General features: G+C 44.8%; 5 non-coding genes across 5 annotated transcripts; all 5 read left to right on the forward strand.

The window, feature by feature from the left end:
• Positions 1–416: 416 nt before the first annotated feature.
• Positions 417–490, forward strand: TRNAN-GUU (transfer RNA asparagine (anticodon GUU)). Its single transcript has one exon. It is a non-coding gene; the product is annotated as a tRNA-Asn (tRNA).
• A 7895-nt stretch (positions 491–8385) lies between these two features.
• TRNAV-CAC (transfer RNA valine (anticodon CAC)) lies at positions 8386–8458 on the forward strand. Its single transcript has one exon. It is a non-coding gene; the product is annotated as a tRNA-Val (tRNA).
• Positions 8459–10678: 2220 nt separating this feature from the next.
• Positions 10679–10752, forward strand: TRNAN-GUU (transfer RNA asparagine (anticodon GUU)). Its single transcript has one exon. It is a non-coding gene; the product is annotated as a tRNA-Asn (tRNA).
• A 7919-nt stretch (positions 10753–18671) lies between these two features.
• TRNAV-CAC (transfer RNA valine (anticodon CAC)) lies at positions 18672–18744 on the forward strand. Its single transcript has one exon. It is a non-coding gene; the product is annotated as a tRNA-Val (tRNA).
• A 2220-nt stretch (positions 18745–20964) lies between these two features.
• TRNAN-GUU (transfer RNA asparagine (anticodon GUU)) lies at positions 20965–21038 on the forward strand. Its single transcript has one exon. It is a non-coding gene; the product is annotated as a tRNA-Asn (tRNA).
• The last annotated feature ends 1882 nt before the right edge of the window (positions 21039–22920 follow it).

The raw sequence follows: 22920 nt of genomic DNA on the forward strand, positions 1-22920 counted from the left end.
ACCGCCTACCTCGGGAAAGGCCCTTCAGGGAAGTGCAGCTGCCCCTTGGCTGTTGCCTGGATCTGTGTGCCCTGCAGGATGCGTAAAGGGTTCTGACAGGACACAGAGGGGACGAATCCTTCCTGTAGTGAGTGGGAGGATGAGAGGACCAGATGGGAAATGCGTCAAAGGGAGGGGGAATATTCTCAAGTGCTTGTCAGAATTGTCTGCATGGGTGGCTGCCCTATGATAATAGTGCTTAGTGTTGTCTTTTCCCGACCTTGACCCAGTCTCAGATCCAGTGTGATTAACTGCTCTAAACCTTCCGTTTTTCCGAGGCTTTGGAACTGGTACCATTTTCCTGCGAGAAAGGCGGCACATCCTGGGAATTAGTAAGTGTCTTCTCCACAGAGAGTCCAGGAGAGTCACGTGTCGCTGTCTCTGTGGCGCAATGGGTTAGCGCGTTCGGCTGTTAATCGAAAGGTTGGTGGTTCGAGCCCACCCAGGGACGGTGGGAGAGGTTTTAGAACCCATTCAGCGTTTTCCGTGTTGATTACCGTTCCCGGTGTTCCATGCTGATTATTACCTGGATATCTGCTCCCACAGAGTTTACCGAACTGCGTTCAGGGGTCCTATCCACCTCACGACTGCTGCCAGTCTTGGGCCACACTCCCCTTCCCAGCTCTATTGTCTGTCGTCTCTATTGGACTCTATACTTGCCTAACTTAAGGCCTCCTGAAAAAGACCGAGGAATCCATGGTCTGGTGGGATAAAGTCTTTATTCTGCCAAAGCTATACACTTGGACAAGAAAGTCCTATTTTATGTGTGTCAAACTTTTCACCTGTGAACGTTAGTAATTGTTCTGGGAATGATGTTATCAGTGAACTCATCATCATAATTCTCCTCTGCATTATTTTTGATAAAGGCATTTCTTCCATGGTTGTGTATTATTTGGTTTCATGGTTTCACGATGACGAATATGCTGCAACCATCATTATTGGACGCACACCTCTGACCACTCGTGCAGGTGTTTCCATAGCGCAGAGAACTAGAAGTGCAAGTGCTACCTTTAGTGTTTCTATGCTTCTAATGTTGGTAAATCCTTCAAATTTTCCTTCCACAGAAGTGGGACGGAATCCTATTCCATTTTATTTTCCAGTCTTTCAATGTCCCTTTCTTCATTTACTTGCCAACACAGCAACCTTTCTGTACATCTCTCTATGATAGTCTAACTAATAAAGGGAGCAGTGCCCTCCCGACATAACTAAGGGGAAGGACAGCAGAGGGACGCTGTGGGCATTACACAGAGATATTCCATTGCATATGTCTGAAAGCTAAACATTCAATATTTTTAAAATCCTCCAATAACTGTCATTGTTTTCTCTGCTGACCTAAGTCAACAGGGTCCAGAGAAGACTGCCCAGAATGACCTCTTTGATAACGTCCTGCCAAGCAACTTATCCAAAGAGAAGAACCTCGCTGATCCCAGAGGTTTTTTCCTTCTCCCCTTTTCTCTTTCATTTATAAAGTTTGGTTATACTTTTAATTTGATGACAACAATCTAATGCCTGTCCTTCCTCCTATAAAGTGGGGAATTAGCATGGGAATAAGTGTTCCTATGTTATTCCTTGACAGTTTTTTGTTTGTTTGTTTGTTTGTTATTTGGCTGTGACTATAAAAATTAGCCCATCTAAGACACACCGTGGGAGCCAACAGAATCCTGCCCGCCCCCCACAGGTTCCTGCTTCAGACCTGGACCCTTAGAGTTATCAGCTCATGTTTGCTCTGTTCTGTTAAATCTCATGTGCAGAAATTGAGCATTTTGGCTTTTTCATGTTGTGTGGTTACTGGACAAGGATTTTCTCTCTCTCTCTCTCTCTCTCTCTCTCTCTCTCTCTCTCATTTGTGCATCACTAATTTCTCCTCTCAGTGTGGGATTGTGGTTTTAATTTTAGGAAGTGAACTTCTGGGGATAATCCCTGTTGGGTGGCGGTTGACAGGGATCTATTCCCTGTTAGGTAGAAGATGACAGCTACTCCGGACCATGAGTCTTTTTTCTCTGATGCTTGTCCTGAGGATTCTGCTATTTCCTGGTCTGTGACACCGCAGCAGTGAGAAGCTGTCCAGCTCTTGTCTTTCCGCTATTTGGTGAAAAACCACGTGGGCCCAGTCAATCCTTGTCAATAAGTGCAAAAGTGTAGTAGCTACAATAAGGATGATCTTAATATGCAATGGTTCCCTCATAAGGAACTCAACATTAATAAGGGGTTATTACAGGAAGAATATTGAATTTTTAGCATGGAATAGGCAGCTTTCCTTCATTGGTATACTCAAGTTTCTGAATAACTGAAAAAATGCAAACAAATATCCTCTAGGGATTGCTTAAATCAGACTACAGAAAGCAGAGGAAAGACATTTATATCATTAGAAACAAGCAGCAAAGTCAGCAACGTGAGCACTTGTGACAGCCCTACAAGTCAAGATTTAAACCTTCCAGAACTGTAAGTCAGTTCGGTCCTTAATACAGATGGATGAGGAGCAATGACTTCATGCACAGATACATACCCTGGAGACTCAATAGCATATCACAGAAGTACTCCGATTTTCATTAATGAGCTTCCTTCAAGGACCTAATGTGTCTCACGTATTTCATTTTCTTTCCCTCACTGTCAATTGCTGGTAACACATGTCGTTGCCTCTGCTTTCACCTTAAATAATGCTCACTAGTTTGATGAATTTTTTTCCCTTTAAATATATTTTCTCAGAAACAAAACAATATACTTTCTCTTCCTTGGGAGAGAATAGACAAATTAGGCCTCTAAAAATTTAAATTAATTAAAAACGAATCCCCCAATTAATTTCGGGAAAGTAATAATCACTTATATAAATTTAAAATAAGAAACTTAAGAATTTCTGGGAAAAATGCCTTACGACTTATGCTTTCAATGTGGTATTTATATAAGGAAACATTTTGTTATTGAATTGGTGACAAGGAACAATAACCGATTTAGCTGTAGATTAAATTAATGGTCTTGATTACTTGGAACAACAGTGAGAAATGAAATGAAATTGATTACAAAGATGACCCTTAATACTTTTAAGCAATTTAAATAATTTATACATTTTATATATCATGACGTTTAAAATGTTTATGTCATGTGGTGTGTTTTTATCGAGGTTACTCAGAAAACTTACACTGGTTTAATAATTTCGGTCTAAAAATGACTATATATATTTTTTCAGATTATCTTATAATGTAGAAAATAATGGTGGTATCGTATTCTGGTATGTAAGTCTTGGCTTTATTTTGGCTTGAACATCTGAGTTAAGTTGGACTTCCTCAATTTCCTATACTGGTTGTACCGGTTAAATAAGCAAACACATCCAGTAAGATTTCAACGTCTAAACATTTAAATTTATGTGTTGAAGTGTATTAAATATACTAGTCAAGTACATCAAATATACTAATATCTTTAAAGAGGAATGAATACTTGTAGTTCCAGAAACCAGACGACTCCATTATTCCACTTACAATTTTTGGTAAATATTTTTAGGTGTCATCTAATATGTGGATTCATATATACCAATATATGATTCCAACATTCTCATGTTCCAACACGTGTCAGCTTGAATTACAAGTTCAAGATCCAGAGTTAACTTTAATCCTTTGACTAACATTAAATCGATTTAATTAACGAATCATCTTTGGTTGCCTGCACATTCTCTCTGTCTTTGTCCTTCCCGTTTGCCCTAATTGCCTGATAGGTTGGCTGACAACAGGGCTTTCGTTGGGGAATGCTGTAGTTTTCTGGGTTCACATATATTTCTATATTTTGTAGGTTTGTGGCTGGTGCTGTGGCTATTCTTATGTGTTCCCTTGACAAAAGTGCAGTAGAGTGGCTTGTGTTTTCACTGCTCTGACACGTCGGAATCATCACCTTAATGCTGCGCACTGCACAGCTTCTGAAACCTTCTCAAAGCGCCTCCGTGCTTCTTGTTACGCGTTCATTTTTTGCATGGCACTTGCTTTTTATCACAGCAAGCACCAAAATCCAGCTTTGCAAAGAAATGATATCATTGAAAAGAATGTAGAATAATCTAATGTTGGCAGATTTTACTATGTAAATTACACCTCAATAAAGCTTACTTTTAAGAAAAAAGGACAAACAAAACCAAATGTTGACAGGATGGAGAGCACTGGAAATTCTTATTCATTTCTGGAAAGGGTATTAAAAAGGTTCAACAGGTTGGAAAAAAATTTGGCAGCATCCACTGAGGGTCATACATACACAGTTATATGCTGTGGGCCAGAAACCGTACTTTTAGCTGTGCTATACCTTTGACCTGTGCTCTCCAATATGATAGGCACGAGCCACATGTAGCCACTGACCACTTGAAAGTTGCTAGGGCCACGGGTTGTAATGATAATACTTTGGTGTAGTAGGTCTCCTAAAACATTAAAATAGATTAAACTAGAAAATTCAAAACTCCTTGTGACAGGTTTGAAAACTAATAAAGGGAAACGTCACTAAAATGAAGTCGGGAGGCCAGAAGTGGGAGCTCTCATGGGGTACCGCTCAAGTTCAAAGACAGGAAGTATCGTCCATTACAGACCCAAACAGAAGAAGCATCAATAGGAAAGAATCATCGACTACAGGCCCCAACAGAAAAACATGTACGTTGCATCTCCTGCAAGAAATCAGCCACTTGGCACTGAGAGACCGTCATCACCCTGAGCTTTCACTTTTCTCCAATGGACTTGGGTTCAAAACAAGCTCCCTCAGCTTCCTCCTCTTTCTCTGTAAAGCAAGGTTCCTTCCTGTCCTTTGTTTGTGGGACTTGCCTACGGCTTTTGCTATAGCTTGCTTGTCCTGAATTGCAATTCTTCCGCTATTCCTGAATACACCCTTTTTTGCTGGAAAAAAACAAAAAACAACCCCCCCCAACTTTTATATATTTTTATATCTATACATTTTTTACATTTATTTTGCTTATTTGATTTGGCTGTGTTGGGTCTTCGTTGCTGGGCGAGGGCTTTCTCTAGTTGCAGTGATTGGGGCCTACTCTTCATTGTGGTGGTTTCTCTTGTTGCGGAGCGTGGGCTCTCGGCACGCAGGCGTCAGTAGTTGTGGCATGAGGGCTCAGTAGTTGTGACTCACGGGCTCTAGAGCGTAGGCTCAGTAGTTGTGGTGCACGGGCTTAGTTGCTCCACAACATGTGGGATCTTCCCGGACCAGGGCTCGACCCCGTGTCCCCTGCCTTGGCAGGCGGAGTCTTATCCAATGCGCAACCAGGGAACCCCACAAAAGTAGTATTTTTATAGTCAACACTGGCATTATTCTGCTGGAATGGGGTGCCCTAGAAAAATGTGTATGTCCACCAAAAGTCATAAAAAAATGTTCGTACCATTTCAGAATATCCTCAACTGGAAACAACTGAAATGTCCCACAGTATGTAGAGTTATATTCTTACAAGGAATACACACAGAGACAAAGAACTGCGTGAAAAATAGGGTTACATTTTATAGACGTAATGTTGAGCGAAAGAAGTCAGAACCATACCCCTCCAGCCCCCCAAACCCAGTGCATGCCCTGTGATCCAATTTATGAGAAAGTAACAGGCAGAGAGGTTGGGAGGGGTATGTGTGTGATTACTCTGAGCTCTTGCATGGCTAGAGTCATGAGGAAGCCTTTTGTGGTCTGGTAATTTTCCATACCTTAGTTATTCAGGTTGCTTCATCAGTTATTCACGTTGGTGTACACTGTTAATGGTTTTGGGACTGTACACTCTTTGTACTTTATGCATATTATGCCTCATTGTTTAAAAGTTTAATGCCACTTGGTTATTGCTAAAGTGATGTTGATACTTTTTCTTCTGCTTTGTCCTGGGCTAGGAGGAAAAGTAAGTTCAAAGTAGTTACTGGGATATTTTTGTTGTCCTCAGATTTTTGGCTTCCCTTCAGTATCGGATATCTGACTACTTACTTATAGGCTGCTCACAACCATTACCCTAAGCTGACATTCCACTCTTAATACTGTGTCAAAGAGAGAAGCAAGTGTTCGTGCTCAAACCTTGCTCTGTTAAGAATCAGTATGAGTCAAGGAGGGGGGGAGGGTATATGAAATTGAGAAGTTCTGATGAGGAAAGTAGTTCCATTAGGCTTAAGTCACTCAGAGGTGCCAAAGGGAGGACACTGGCAGGTAGTACACAAAGAAAAGCCGCCACATTCATTTCACCACTAAACTCTGAAGAATTTTTGGAGCATCCACACATAGCCCAAATCGTTTAGCTGATTAGTTCGGTACTTCACTAGATTAACCCGTCCAGACTAGGTGTTTGATGGCTTTCAGCTATCTGTTCCTCAAGGAAAGGGAAAACTCCCCTTTCTCATGCTGTGTGTGTGTGTGTGTGTGTGTGTGTTTCCTCTCTTCTCTTTTCTGGCTCTTTTATAAACCCTGTCTTTGTTTAATGACAACATGCTAATAACTGTTTCCCATTTTTATTAGTAACCATGTGAGCTAACTCATTCAGAATCTCTTTACGACTTGAAGTAAGTCAGAAAGAGGAAAACAAATATCGTATATTAACGCATACATGTGGAACCTAGAAAAATGGTTCAGATGAGCCGGTTTGCAGGGCAGAAAGAGAGCCACAGTCGTAGAGAACAAACATATGGACACCAACACGGGGAAAGTGGCAGAGGGGTTCGTGGTGGTGGGGTGAATTGGGAGATTGGGATTGACATATATACACTAATATGTATAAAATTACTAATAAGAACGTGCCGTATAAAACATAAACAAAATTCAAAAATAATCTCTTTACTACTAATGTTGAAGTATGCTTTTCATATTCACATCTGTATACACTATATTGGTAGCTTTGAAATGTATTCTTGGGTGGAGACTGCCATGGAAAGGGAAAGTTTAGGCCTTAAATTGTTGGACGATAGGTCCTTCTTAGTCTTTAAATAGACAGTTTCCAGTTAGTGTGTGTTTAACAAACGCATCGTCATCCTCTCTGCGTCTAACGTCGTTGCTTCTCCAAAGGTCCTGTTTACTCTTCCTCTTCTTCTTCTTCATTTCATTAGTTACTTTGTGGAGTTTTGTAGGCCTGCCTTTCAATCTTCTTTTCCTTTTGAAATCTTGGAGGTTGAACAAGGAAGCGATGCAAAGCTCAGTGAAGTTTTCTCAGTTACCCGTGAGCATGGTGGCCAAGGCGAAGGGCTCTGGAGGCAAAGTGCCTGGGTCTGAGTGCTGGCTGTCACTGTCACGGGGGTGAGACGCTGAAAAGGTTAGCTCAGCTTTTCAGTGCCTCAGTGTTCTCATCTGCAACAAGGGGTGGTAATGTCCTACACTGTCTTCCAGAGTTGTTATGTGGACTTAGTAAGTTATTCCACAGGAAAGCACCGAGGAACAGTGCTGGTCACTCAGTAAAGGTCGAGAAAGCTGGTATTATCGTTATTATGAAGTCTTTTATTTCCCCTTCTAACTGCACCACTGCTGACTTTCAACGTTCCCCAGAACAAACTACGATTGTTTAAATGTTTAGCTGACCTCTTCTCCCTCATATTAGTGACCTGCATGTGGAAGATTGGTTGGTTTGGATGGTGATCTAACTGGTGATCTAAAGGCAGTGGGGGACTGGATCCAACTTCATCAGATTCTTGGACCTTGGGCAGGCATGACGATTGTTTAGCTCATGGTAGACAATCTCTTGCACATGTTCCTCCAGCAAGAGCTTTTCACAGACAGTCAGACATACCTTAAGTATTATAAGACATGTGCAAGTATGTACCAGTGACCTGTCTTTTTGGTTGTTGCTGTTTGAAGAAACCAAAGGAAGAAAATAGAATTTACCTGGAAGTTGTAGATTTCCTCCTTCAGTTAGGACGGAGTGTTTGTAGCAAGCTAGCATTCACCCTGAAAACGACTAAGTCAAGTGTGGATTAAAGGAATTCTGTTTGAAGCCTTTGGAGGAATGCAGCTAGGACCCACAGGATCAGCTCCAGAGAGAGAGAAGCTCACTGGCATGAACCTAATTCTCTCCCTTTTCCCCTTAGGCCCAAAGGGCACTTGCACGAATCCCCGGCTCCCGCGGCTTCTGGGAGCGGAGGAGTCAGCAGGGGCGACCCCTGCAGTCGGGGGCATAGCTGTGGATCCGAGGACTCTGCGGTCGGTGTGGGAGCCCAAAGGCCGACTGTGGGAGGCTCGGGGGTCCTCCGTTCGGGGCAGGCTCGGAACCCTAAAACCAGGGCCTCTCGGAAGCCGCAGTCTCCTTGCCTGAGAGATCTTGGGGCTTCAAGGTTCATTCTTCAGTTTCAAAAGTTGGCGACTTTTTCAAGGATAGCGGTGGCAGGACCTACGGATTTCAGGGATGTGTCACCAAGCTGTCGCACCCGCCGTGTTTCCGTAGTGTAGCGGTTATCACGTTCGCCTCACACGCGAAAGGTCCCCGGTTCGAAACCGGGCGGAAACAAGCGTTCTGCCTTCCTGCGCTTTTTACCTTCGCATTCAAACAACCAAAACGGGCGAAAGGCAGGGGGTGAGGCAGCGGGCGCAGCTGCATTTTCCATCCCCAAGGTACAGGGCAGGAGTTCCGTTGCTGCCTGAGAGCCTGCGCAGCACTAGGAGGCAGCCCTCCTTTCTCCGCTCTGAGTCACTGCGGAGTCCAGGCCACAGCCAGCTGAGCCAAGTGCGCAAAGGACAAGGCTGACTTCGGGTCCTTTTTACATCCGGAAATCCCCTCACCTCCTAAGCGGGAGCCGAAATCTCCTGCACATGTTCACGCGAGTTATGTCTCTGGACACCAAGGAGTTCGTCCCTGGCTTGGCTTCACACAACTTCATCCCCTCACACTTGGCTTTCCCCCACCTCGGCCCACTCACGCAACAGTTTGCTGTGCGTGACGGAACAAAAGAGACCGAGCCCAACTGTGCACCGGGGACTCGAGCCAAAGACACGGAAATGAACAACGTCAGGCTCCACGAATTGAGCTGGTCGCGGAGGGGCAGGAGCCCGTACCGGTGCCGTTAACCAGGAGAGCCCCCAGAGCCAGGGCAGACAGCAGGAAGCGGACGGATCCGCCCATCACCTGCTGACATCCCAGTTGGCACCGGACTCAAGAGAAAACCGAGGTTCAGAAAGAGAGCATGACCTTGGCTCGGCAGCACACAGCGCTGAAGTTAGACCAGGACGGACCTTGTGTCCTGTCTCAGAGCCCAAAGCGTCGCCCAAGACTGGAGAGGTGAAGGGTGATGAGCAGCCGGGCAAGGGCTGGGAGCCTTGCACAGCTGCATTCAGCCCTGGGCTTCTGGGAAATCTCCGTTCCTGCTCTCCGGGTCTCTGAAGTGTAATCTTTACTTTTACGATATTCATCCGGAGACGCTAGGTCGGGGCTCCTCAATGGTTCCCTGGTGGTCTAGTGGCTAGGATTCGGCGCTTTCACCGCTGCGGCCCGGGTTCGATTCCCGGTCAGGGAAGCCTTTCTTTTCTTTTTTCTTTTTTTTCCCCTTTTTTCCCCGCCTCAGCGTCTCCACTGGCAGGAGTCTTCCTCTTCCCGCCCCGCCCAGAGCTGTGTTTCACTTCAAGGTTCAGATGCAGAAGAGCTTCTGCACTGAGTCCACAAATACCGGGGAGTTCTGGCCTCAGGGTCCTTGACATCGCGCAGGCTGGAGGAGGTGAGATGTAATGAACAGCCTGGGCTGGCCAGCTCTCGCCTCGGCTCTTTTCTCCCTGCGTGTTACAAACCCGAAGACTTATTTACAGAGTTTTCATCCCAAGGGCATCGGGGACCCGAGTTCCAAAAATTCATTAAAAACCAAAACCAAAACCCTTTGAAACGTACAAAAAATTTGCAAGAGTCATAACAGCGTATATTCTATACGTAAGTGCACAGTAAACATTTTCCCACGTTGCGTTTCTCACTCTCTCTCCGTATAGAAGAATGGCGACACCACTTGAGAGTTCCTTGCAGACGTCTCCACTCAAGAGTGCTCCTTTCGTTTGGCGTGTCTCTCAAAGCCAACTTCTGCGGGACTTGTCCTCCAAGACCAGGGGAAGCCTTTGTCCTCGCGAGGAGGCGCCCTTGCCCTTTCAGGACCCTGAAATCCGTTCTCTTCAGGCTGTAGAGAAGCTTCAGGAGGAGTTTTATTCAGCTCCCCGCGAAGTGCAGGCCAGGCACGTTCTGTGCTAGTAGGAATCCCCCCGGGCCGGCTGCCCTCCGGTCTCCTTCCGGTTGCCTTGGCGGGCAGTGGGGTCTTGGGTCAGCCCGAGCGCTGGAACCGCCTACCTCGGGAAAGGCCCTTCAGGGAAGTGCAGCTGCCCCTTGGCTGTTGCCTGGATCTGTGTGCCCTGCAGGATGCGTAAAGGGTTCTGACAGGACACAGAGGGGACGAATCCTTCCCTGTAGTGAGTGGGAGGATGAGAGGACCAGATGGGAAATGCGTCAAAGGGAGGGGGAATATTCTCAAGTGCTTGTCAGAATTGTCTGCATGGGTGGCTGCCCTATGATAATAGTGCTTAGTGTTGTCTTTTCCCGACCTTGACCCAGTCTCAGATCCAGTGTGATTAACTGCTCTAAACCTTCCGTTTTTCCGAGGCTTTGGAACTGGTACCATTTTCCTGCGAGAAAGGCGGCACATCCTGGGAATTAGTAAGTGTCTTCTCCACAGAGAGTCCAGGAGAGTCACGTGTCGCTGTCTCTGTGGCGCAATGGGTTAGCGCGTTCGGCTGTTAATCGAAAGGTTGGTGGTTCGAGCCCACCCAGGGACGGTGGGAGAGGTTTTAGAACCCATTCAGCGTTTTCCGTGTTGATTACCGTTCCCGGTGTTCCATGCTGATTATTACCTGGATATCTGCTCCCACAGAGTTTACCGAACTGCGTTCAGGGGTCCTATCCACCTCACGACTGCTGCCAGTCTTGGGCCACACTCCCCTTCCCAGCTCTATTGTCTGTCGTCTCTATTGGACTCTATACTTGCCTAACTTAAGGCCTCCTGAAAAAGACCGAGGAATCCATGGTCTGGTGGGATAAAGTCTTTATTCTGCCAAAGCTATACACTTGGACAAGAAAGTCCTATTTTATGTGTGTCAAACTTTTCACCTGTGAACGTTAGTAATTGTTCTGGGAATGATGTTATCAGTGAACTCATCATCATAATTCTCCTCTGCATTATTTTTGATAAAGGCATTTCTTCCATGGTTGTGTATTATTTGGTTTCATGGTTTCACGATGACGAATATGCTGCAACCATCATTATTGGACGCACACCTCTGACCACTCGTGCAGGTGTTTCCATAGCGCAGAGAACTAGAAGTGCAAGTGCTACCTTTAGTGTTTCTATGCTTCTAATGTTGGTAAATCCTTCAAATTTTCCTTCCACAGAAGTGGGACGGAATCCTATTCCATTTTATTTTCCAGTCTTTCAATGTCCCTTTCTTCATTTACTTGCCAACACAGCAACCTTTCTGTACATCTCTCTATGATAGTCTAACTAATAAAGGGAGCAGTGCCCTCCCGACATAACTAAGGGGAAGGACAGCAGAGGGACGCTGTGGGCATTACACAGAGATATTCCATTGCATATGTCTGAAAGCTAAACATTCAATATTTTTAAAATCCTCCAATAACTGTCATTGTTTTCTCTGCTGACCTAAGTCAACAGGGTCCAGAGAAGACTGCCCAGAATGACCTCTTTGATAACGTCCTGCCAAGCAACTTATCCAAAGAGAAGAACCTCGCTGATCCCAGAGGTTTTTTCCTTCTCCCCTTTTCTCTTTCATTTATAAAGTTTGGTTATACTTTTAATTTGATGACAACAATCTAATGCCTGTCCTTCCTCCTATAAAGTGGGGAATTAGCATGGGAATAAGTGTTCCTATGTTATTCCTTGACAGTTTTTTGTTTGTTTGTTTGTTTGTTATTTGGCTGTGACTATAAAAATTAGCCCATCTAAGACACACCGTGGGAGCCAACAGAATCCTGCCCGCCCCCCACAGGTTCCTGCTTCAGACCTGGACCCTTAGAGTTATCAGCTCATGTTTGCTCTGTTCTGTTAAATCTCATGTGCAGAAATTGAGCATTTTGGCTTTTTCATGTTGTGTGGTTACTGGACAAGGATTTTCTCTCTCTCTCTCTCTCTCTCTCTCTCTCTCTCTCTCTCTCTCTCTCATTTGTGCATCACTAATTTCTCCTCTCAGTGTGGGATTGTGGTTTTAATTTTAGGAAGTGAACTTCTGGGGATAATCCCTGTTGGGTGGCGGTTGACAGGGATCTATTCCCTGTTAGGTAGAAGATGACAGCTACTCCGGACCATGAGTCTTTTTTCTCTGATGCTTGTCCTGAGGATTCTGCTATTTCCTGGTCTGTGACACCGCAGCAGTGAGAAGCTGTCCAGCTCTTGTCTTTCCGCTATTTGGTGAAAAACCACGTGGGCCCAGTCAATCCTTGTCAATAAGTGCAAAAGTGTAGTAGCTACAATAAGGATGATCTTAATATGCAATGGTTCCCTCATAAGGAACTCAACATTAATAAGGGGTTATTACAGGAAGAATATTGAATTTTTAGCATGGAATAGGCAGCTTTCCTTCATTGGTATACTCAAGTTTCTGAATAACTGAAAAAATGCAAACAAATGTCCTCTAGGGATTGCTTAAATCAGACTACAGAAAGCAGAGGAAAGACATTTATATCATTAGAAACAAGCAGCAAAGTCAGCAACGTGAGCACTTGTGACAGCCCTACAAGTCAAGATTTAAACCTTCCAGAACTGTAAGTCAGTTCGGTCCTTAATACAGATGGATGAGGAGCAATGACTTCATGCACAGATACATACCCTGGAGACTCAATAGCATATCACAGAAGTACTCCGATTTTCATTAATGAGCTTCCTTCAAGGACCTAATGTGTCTCACGTATTTCATTTTCTTTCCCTCACTGTCAATTGCTGGTAACACATGTCGTTGCCTCTGCTTTCACCTTAAATAATGCTCACTAGTTTGATGAATTTTTTTCCCTTTAAATATATTTTCTCAGAAACAAAACAATATACTTTCTCTTCCTTGGGAGAGAATAGACAAATTAGGCCTCTAAAAATTTAAATTAATTAAAAACGAATCCCCCAATTAATTTCGGGAAAGTAATAATCACTTATATAAATTTAAAATAAGAAACTTAAGAATTTCTGGGAAAAATGCCTTACGACTTATGCTTTCAATGTGGTATTTATATAAGGAAACATTTTGTTATTGAATTGGTGACAAGGAACAATAACCGATTTAGCTGTAGATTAAATTAATGGTCTTGATTACTTGGAACAACAGTGAGAAATGAAATGAAATTGATTACAAAGATGACCCTTAATACTTTTAAGCAATTTAAATAATTTATACATTTTATATATCATGACGTTTAAAATGTTTATGTCATGTGGTGTGTTTTTATCGAGGTTACTCAGAAAACTTACACTGGTTTAATAATTTCGGTCTAAAAATGACTATATATATTTTTTCAGATTATCTTATAATGTAGAAAATAATGGTGGTATCGTATTCTGGTATGTAAGTCTTGGCTTTATTTTGGCTTGAACATCTGAGTTAAGTTGGACTTCCTCAATTTCCTATACTGGTTGTACCGGTTAAATAAGCAAACACATCCAGTAAGATTTCAACGTCTAAACATTTAAATTTATGTGTTGAAGTGTATTAAATATACTAGTCAAGTACATCAAATATACTAATATCTTTAAAGAGGAATGAATACTTGTAGTTCCAGAAACCAGACGACTCCATTATTCCACTTACAATTTTTGGTAAATATTTTTAGGTGTCATCTAATATGTGGATTCATATATACCAATATATGATTCCAACATTCTCATGTTCCAACACGTGTCAGCTTGAATTACAAGTTCAAGATCCAGAGTTAACTTTAATCCTTTGACTAACATTAAATCGATTTAATTAACGAATCATCTTTGGTTGCCTGCACATTCTCTCTGTCTTTGTCCTTCCCGTTTGCCCTAATTGCCTGATAGGTTGGCTGACAACAGGGCTTTCGTTGGGGAATGCTGTAGTTTTCTGGGTTCACATATATTTCTATATTTTGTAGGTTTGTGGCTGGTGCTGTGGCTATTCTTATGTGTTCCCTTGACAAAAGTGCAGTAGAGTGGCTTGTGTTTTCACTGCTCTGACACGTCGGAATCATCACCTTAATGCTGCGCACTGCACAGCTTCTGAAACCTTCTCAAAGCGCCTCCGTGCTTCTTGTTACGCGTTCATTTTTTGCATGGCACTTGCTTTTTATCACAGCAAGCACCAAAATCCAGCTTTGCAAAGAAATGATATCATTGAAAAGAATGTAGAATAATCTAATGTTGGCAGATTTTACTATGTAAATTACACCTCAATAAAGCTTACTTTTAAGAAAAAAGGACAAACAAAACCAAATGTTGACAGGATGGAGAGCACTGGAAATTCTTATTCATTTCTGGAAAGGGTATTAAAAAGGTTCAACAGGTTGGAAAAAAATTTGGCAGCATCCACTGAGGGTCATACATACACAGTTATATGCTGTGGGCCAGAAACCGTACTTTTAGCTGTGCTATACCTTTGACCTGTGCTCTCCAATATGATAGGCACGAGCCACATGTAGCCACTGACCACTTGAAAGTTGCTAGGGCCACGGGTTGTAATGATAATACTTTGGTGTAGTAGGTCTCCTAAAACATTAAAATAGATTAAACTAGAAAATTCAAAACTCCTTGTGACAGGTTTGAAAACTAATAAAGGGAAACGTCACTAAAATGAAGTCGGGAGGCCAGAAGTGGGAGCTCTCATGGGGTACCGCTCAAGTTCAAAGACAGGAAGTATCGTCCATTACAGACCCAAACAGAAGAAGCATCAATAGGAAAGAATCATCGACTACAGGCCCCAACAGAAAAACATGTACGTTGCATCTCCTGCAAGAAATCAGCCACTTGGCACTGAGAGACCGTCATCACCCTGAGCTTTCACTTTTCTCCAATGGACTTGGGTTCAAAACAAGCTCCCTCAGCTTCCTCCTCTTTCTCTGTAAAGCAAGGTTCCTTCCTGTCCTTTGTTTGTGGGACTTGCCTACGGCTTTTGCTATAGCTTGCTTGTCCTGAATTGCAATTCTTCCGCTATTCCTGAATACACCCTTTTTTGCTGGAAAAAAACAAAAAACAACCCCCCCCAACTTTTATATATTTTTATATCTGTACATTTTTTACATTTATTTTGCTTATTTGATTTGGCTGTGTTGGGTCTTCGTTGCTGGGCGAGGGCTTTCTCTAGTTGCAGTGATTGGGGCCTACTCTTCATTGTGGTGGTTTCTCTTGTTGCGGAGCGTGGGCTCTCGGCACGCAGGCGTCAGTAGTTGTGGCATGAGGGCTCAGTAGTTGTGACTCACGGGCTCTAGAGCGTAGGCTCAGTAGTTGTGGTGCACGGGCTTAGTTGCTCCACAACATGTGGGATCTTCCCGGACCAGGGCTCGACCCCGTGTCCCCTGCCTTGGCAGGCGGAGTCTTATCCAATGCGCAACCAGGGAACCCCACAAAAGTAGTATTTTTATAGTCAACACTGGCATTATTCTGCTGGAATGGGGTGCCCTAGAAAAATGTGTATGTCCACCAAAAGTCATAAAAAAATGTTCGTACCATTTCAGAATATCCTCAACTGGAAACAACTGAAATGTCCAACAGTATGTAGAGTTATATTCTTACAAGGAATACACACAGAGACAAAGAACTGCGTGAAAAATAGGGTTACATTTTATAGACGTAATGTTGAGCGAAAGAAGTCAGAACCATACCCCTCCAGCCCCCCAAACCCAGTGCATGCCCTGTGATCCAATTTATGAGAAAGTAACAGGCAGAGAGGTTGGGAGGGGTATGTGTGTGATTACTCTGAGCTCTTGCATGGCTAGAGTCATGAGGAAGCCTTTTGTGGTCTGGTAATTTTCCATACCTTAGTTATTCAGGTTGCTTCATCAGTTATTCACGTTGGTGTACACTGTTAATGGTTTTGGGACTGTACACTCTTTGTACTTTATGCATATTATGCCTCATTGTTTAAAAGTTTAATGCCACTTGGTTATTGCTAAAGTGATGTTGATACTTTTTCTTCTGCTTTGTCCTGGGCTAGGAGGAAAAGTAAGTTCAAAGTAGTTACTGGGATATTTTTGTTGTCCTCAGATTTTTGGCTTCCCTTCAGTATCGGATATCTGACTACTTACTTATAGGCTGCTCACAACCATTACCCTAAGCTGACATTCCACTCTTAATACTGTGTCAAAGAGAGAAGCAAGTGTTCGTGCTCAAACCTTGCTCTGTTAAGAATCAGTATGAGTCAAGGAGGGGGGGAGGGTATATGAAATTGAGAAGTTCTGATGAGGAAAGTAGTTCCATTAGGCTTAAGTCACTCAGAGGTGCCAAAGGGAGGACACTGGCAGGTAGTACACAAAGAAAAGCCGCCACATTCATTTCACCACTAAACTCTGAAGAATTTTTGGAGCATCCACACATAGCCCAAATCGTTTAGCTGATTAGTTCGGTACTTCACTAGATTAACCCGTCCAGACTAGGTGTTTGATGGCTTTCAGCTATCTGTTCCTCAAGGAAAGGGAAAACTCCCCTTTCTCATGCTGTGTGTGTGTGTGTGTGTGTGTGTGTGTGTGTGTGTGTGTGTTTCCTCTCTTCTCTTTTCTGGCTCTTTTATAAACCCTGTCTTTGTTTAATGACAACATGCTAATAACTGTTTCCCATTTTTATTAGTAACCATGTGAGCTAACTCATTCAGAATCTCTTTACGACTTGAAGTAAGTCAGAAAGAGGAAAACAAATATCGTATATTAACGCATACATGTGGAACCTAGAAAAATGGTTCAGATGAGCCGGTTTGCAGGGCAGAAAGAGAGCCACAGTCGTAGAGAACAAACATATGGACACCAACACGGGGAAAGTGGCAGAGGGGTTCGTGGTGGTGGGGTGAATTGGGAGATTGGGATTGACATATATACACTAATATGTATAAAATTACTAATAAGAACGTGCCGTATAAAACATAAACAAAATTCAAAAATAATCTCTTTACTACTAATGTTGAAGTATGCTTTTCATATTCACATCTGTATACACTATATTGGTAGCTTTGAAATGTATTCTTGGGTGGAGACTGCCATGGAAAGGGAAAGTTTAGGCCTTAAATTGTTGGACGATAGGTCCTTCTTAGTCTTTAAATAGACAGTTTCCAGTTAGTGTGTGTTTAACAAACGCATCGTCATCCTCTCTGCGTCTAACGTCGTTGCTTCTCCAAAGGTCCTGTTTACTCTTCCTCTTCTTCTTCTTCATTTCATTAGTTACTTTGTGGAGTTTTGTAGGCCTGCCTTTCAATCTTCTTTTCCTTTTGAAATCTTGGAGGTTGAACAAGGAAGCGATGCAAAGCTCAGTGAAGTTTTCTCAGTTACCCGTGAGCATGGTGGCCAAGGCGAAGGGCTCTGGAGGCAAAGTGCCTGGGTCTGAGTGCTGGCTGTCACTGTCACGGGGGTGAGACGCTGAAAAGGTTAGCTCAGCTTTTCAGTGCCTCAGTGTTCTCATCTGCAACAAGGGGTGGTAATGTCCTACACTGTCTTCCAGAGTTGTTATGTGGACTTAGTAAGTTATTCCACAGGAAAGCACTGAGGAACAGTGCTGGTCACTCAGTAAAGGTCGAGAAAGCTGGTATTATCGTTATTATGAAGTCTTTTATTTCCCCTTCTAACTGCACCACTGCTGACTTTCAACGTTCCCCAGAACAAACTACGATTGTTTAAATGTTTAGCTGACCTCTTCTCCCTCATATTAGTGACCTGCATGTGGAAGATTGGTTGGTTTGGATGGTGATCTAACTGGTGATCTAAAGGCAGTGGGGGACTGGATCCAACTTCATCAGATTCTTGGACCTTGGGCAGGCATGACGATTGTTTAGCTCATGGTAGACAATCTCTTGCACATGTTCCTCCAGCAAGAGCTTTTCACAGACAGTCAGACATACCTTAAGTATTATAAGACATGTGCAAGTATGTACCAGTGACCTGTCTTTTTGGTTGTTGCTGTTTGAAGAAACCAAAGGAAGAAAATAGAATTTACCTGGAAGTTGTAGATTTCCTCCTTCAGTTAGGACGGAGTGTTTGTAGCAAGCTAGCATTCACCCTGAAAACGACTAAGTCAAGTGTGGATTAAAGGAATTCTGTTTGAAGCCTTTGGAGGAATGCAGCTAGGACCCACAGGATCAGCTCCAGAGAGAGAGAAGCTCACTGGCATGAACCTAATTCTCTCCCTTTTCCCCTTAGGCCCAAAGGGCACTTGCACGAATCCCCGGCTCCCGCGGCTTCTGGGAGCGGAGGAGTCAGCAGGGGCGACCCCTGCAGTCGGGGGCATAGCTGTGGATCCGAGGACTCTGCGGTCGGTGTGGGAGCCCAAAGGCCGACTGTGGGAGGCTCGGGGGTCCTCCGTTCGGGGCAGGCTCGGAACCCTAAAACCAGGGCCTCTCGGAAGCCGCAGTCTCCTTGCCTGAGAGATCTTGGGGCTTCAAGGTTCATTCTTCAGTTTCAAAAGTTGGCGACTTTTTCAAGGATAGCGGTGGCAGGACCTACGGATTTCAGGGATGTGTCACCAAGCTGTCGCACCCGCCGTGTTTCCGTAGTGTAGCGGTTATCACGTTCGCCTCACACGCGAAAGGTCTCCGGTTCGAAACCGGGCGGAAACAAGCGTTCTGCCTTCCTGCGCTTTTTACCTTCGCATTCAAACAACCAAAACGGGCGAAAGGCAGGGGGTGAGGCAGCGGGCGCAGCTGCATTTTCCATCCCCAAGGTACAGGGCAGGAGTTCCGTTGCTGCCTGAGAGCCTGCGCAGCACTAGGAGGCAGCCCTCCTTTCTCCGCTCTGAGTCACTGCGGAGTCCAGGCCACAGCCAGCTGAGCCAAGTGCGCAAAGGACAAGGCTGACTTCGGGTCCTTTTTACATCCGGAAATCCCCTCACCTCCTAAGCGGGAGCCGAAATCTCCTGCACATGTTCACGCGAGTTATGTCTCTGGACACCAAGGAGTTCGTCCCTGGCTTGGCTTCACACAACTTCATCCCCTCACACTTGGCTTTCCCCCACCTCGGCCCACTCACGCAACAGTTTGCTGTGCGTGACGGAACAAAAGAGACCGAGCCCAACTGTGCACCGGGGACTCGAGCCAAAGACACGGAAATGAACAACGTCAGGCTCCACGAATTGAGCTGGTCGCGGAGGGGCAGGAGCCCGTACCGGTGCCGTTAACCAGGAGAGCCCCCAGAGCCAGGGCAGACAGCAGGAAGCGGACGGATCCGCCCATCACCTGCTGACATCCCAGTTGGCACCGGACTCAAGAGAAAACCGAGGTTCAGAAAGAGAGCATGACCTTGGCTCGGCAGCACACAGCGCTGAAGTTAGACCAGGACGGACCTTGTGTCCTGTCTCAGAGCCCAAAGCGTCGCCCAAGACTGGAGAGGTGAAGGGTGATGAGCAGCCGGGCAAGGGCTGGGAGCCTTGCACAGCTGCATTCAGCCCTGGGCTTCTGGGAAATCTCCGTTCCTGCTCTCCGGGTCTCTGAAGTGTAATCTTTACTTTTACGATATTCATCCGGAGACGCTAGGTCGGGGCTCCTCAATGGTTCCCTGGTGGTCTAGTGGCTAGGATTCGGCGCTTTCACCGCTGCGGCCCGGGTTCGATTCCCGGTCAGGGAAGCCTTTCTTTTCTTTTTTCTTTTTTTTCCCCTTTTTTCCCCGCCTCAGCGTCTCCACTGGCAGGAGTCTTCCTCTTCCCGCCCCGCCCAGAGCTGTGTTTCACTTCAAGGTTCAGATGCAGAAGAGCTTCTGCACTGAGTCCACAAATACCGGGGAGTTCTGGCCTCAGGGTCCTTGACATCGCGCAGGCTGGAGGAGGTGAGATGTAATGAACAGCCTGGGCTGGCCAGCTCTCGCCTCGGCTCTTTTCTCCCTGCGTGTTACAAACCCGAAGACTTATTTACAGAGTTTTCATCCCAAGGGCATCGGGGACCCGAGTTCCAAAAATTCATTAAAAACCAAAACCAAAACCCTTTGAAACGTACAAAAAATTTGCAAGAGTCATAACAGCGTATATTCTATACGTAAGTGCACAGTAAACATTTTCCCACGTTGCGTTTCTCACTCTCTCTCCGTATAGAAGAATGGCGACACCACTTGAGAGTTCCTTGCAGACGTCTCCACTCAAGAGTGCTCCTTTCGTTTGGCGTGTCTCTCAAAGCCAACTTCTGCGGGACTTGTCCTCCAAGACCAGGGGAAGCCTTTGTCCTCGCGAGGAGGCGCCCTTGCCCTTTCAGGACCCTGAAATCCGTTCTCTTCAGGCTGTAGAGAAGCTTCAGGAGGAGTTTTATTCAGCTCCCCGCGAAGTGCAGGCCAGGCACGTTCTGTGCTAGTAGGAATCCCCCCGGGCCGGCTGCCCTCCGGTCTCCTTCCGGTTGCCTTGGCGGGCAGTGGGGTCTTGGGTCAGCCCGAGCGCTGGAACCGCCTACCTCGGGAAAGGCCCTTCAGGGAAGTGCAGCTGCCCCTTGGCTGTTGCCTGGATCTGTGTGCCCTGCAGGATGCGTAAAGGGTTCTGACAGGACACAGAGGGGACGAATCCTTCCCTGTAGTGAGTGGGAGGATGAGAGGACCAGATGGGAAATGCGTCAAAGGGAGGGGGAATATTCTCAAGTGCTTGTCAGAATTGTCTGCATGGGTGGCTGCCCTATGATAATAGTGCTTAGTGTTGTCTTTTCCCGACCTTGACCCAGTCTCAGATCCAGTGTGATTAACTGCTCTAAACCTTCCGTTTTTCCGAGGCTTTGGAACTGGTACCATTTTCCTGCGAGAAAGGCGGCTCATCCTGGGAATTAGTAAGTGTCTTCTCCACAGAGAGTCCAGGAGAGTCACGTGTCGCTGTCTCTGTGGCGCAATGGGTTAGCGCGTTCGGCTGTTAATCGAAAGGTTGGTGGTTCGAGCCCACCCAGGGACGGTGGGAGAGGTTTTAGAACCCATTCAGCGTTTTCCGTGTTGATTACCGTTCCCGGTGTTCCATGCTGATTATTACCTGGATATCTGCTCCCACAGAGTTTACCGAACTGCGTTCAGGGGTCCTATCCACCTCACGACTGCTGCCAGTCTTGGGCCACACTCCCCTTCCCAGCTCTATTGTCTGTCGTCTCTATTGGACTCTATACTTGCCTAACTTAAGGCCTCCTGAAAAAGACCGAGGAATCCATGGTCTGGTGGGATAAAGTCTTTATTCTGCCAAAGCTATACACTTGGACAAGAAAGTCCTATTTTATGTGTGTCAAACTTTTCACCTGTGAACGTTAGTAATTGTTCTGGGAATGATGTTATCAGTGAACTCATCATCATAATTCTCCTCTGCATTATTTTTGATAAAGGCATTTCTTCCATGGTTGTGTATTATTTGGTTTCATGGTTTCACGATGACGAATATGCTGCAACCATCATTATTGGACGCACACCTCTGACCACTCGTGCAGGTGTTTCCATAGCGCAGAGAACTAGAAGTGCAAGTGCTACCTTTAGTGTTTCTATGCTTCTAATGTTGGTAAATCCTTCAAATTTTCCTTCCACAGAAGTGGGACGGAATCCTATTCCATTTTATTTTCCAGTCTTTCAATGTCCCTTTCTTCATTTACTTGCCAACACAGCAACCTTTCTGTACATCTCTCTATGATAGTCTAACTAATAAAGGGAGCAGTGCCCTCCCGACATAACTAAGGGGAAGGACAGCAGAGGGACGCTGTGGGCATTACACAGAGATATTCCATTGCATATGTCTGAAAGCTAAACATTCAATATTTTTAAAATCCTCCAATAACTGTCATTGTTTTCTCTGCTGACCTAAGTCAACAGGGTCCAGAGAAGACTGCCCAGAATGACCTCTTTGATAACGTCCTGCCAAGCAACTTATCCAAAGAGAAGAACCTCGCTGATCCCAGAGGTTTTTTCCTTCTCCCCTTTTCTCTTTCATTTATAAAGTTTGGTTATACTTTTAATTTGATGACAACAATCTAATGCCTGTCCTTCCTCCTATAAAGTGGGGAATTAGCATGGGAATAAGTGTTCCTATGTTATTCCTTGACAGTTTTTTGTTTGTTTGTTTGTTTGTTATTTGGCTGTGACTATAAAAATTAGCCCATCTAAGACACACCGTGGGAGCCAACAGAATCCTGCCCGCCCCCCACAGGTTCCTGCTTCAGACCTGGACCCTTAGAGTTATCAGCTCATGTTTGCTCTGTTCTGTTAAATCTCATGTGCAGAAATTGAGCATTTTGGCTTTTTCATGTTGTGTGGTTACTGGACAAGGATTTTCTCTCTCTCTCTCTCTCTCTCTCTCTCTCTCTCTCTCTCTCTCTCTCTCATTTGTGCATCACTAATTTCTCCTCTCAGTGTGGGATTGTGGTTTTAATTTTAGGAAGTGAACTTCTGGGGATAATCCCTGTTGGGTGGCGGTTGACAGGGATCTATTCCCTGTTAGGTAGAAGATGACAGCTACTCCGGACCATGAGTCTTTTTTCTCTGATGCTTGTCCTGAGGATTCTGCTATTTCCTGGTCTGTGACACCGCAGCAGTGAGAAGCTGTCCAGCTCTTGTCTTTCCGCTATTTGGTGAAAAACCACGTGGGCCCAGTCAATCCTTGTCAATAAGTGCAAAAGTGTAGTAGCTACAATAAGGATGATCTTAATATGCAATGGTTCCCTCATAAGGAACTCAACATTAATAAGGGGTTATTACAGGAAGAATATTGAATTTTTAGCATGGAATAGGCAGCTTTCCTTCATTGGTATACTCAAGTTTCTGAATAACTGAAAAAATGCAAACAAATGTCCTCTAGGGATTGC

The sequence above is a fragment of the Mesoplodon densirostris genome, chromosome 2, assembly GCF_025265405.1.
Source record: "Mesoplodon densirostris isolate mMesDen1 chromosome 2, mMesDen1 primary haplotype, whole genome shotgun sequence".
NCBI lineage: Eukaryota > Metazoa > Chordata > Mammalia > Artiodactyla > Ziphiidae > Mesoplodon > Mesoplodon densirostris.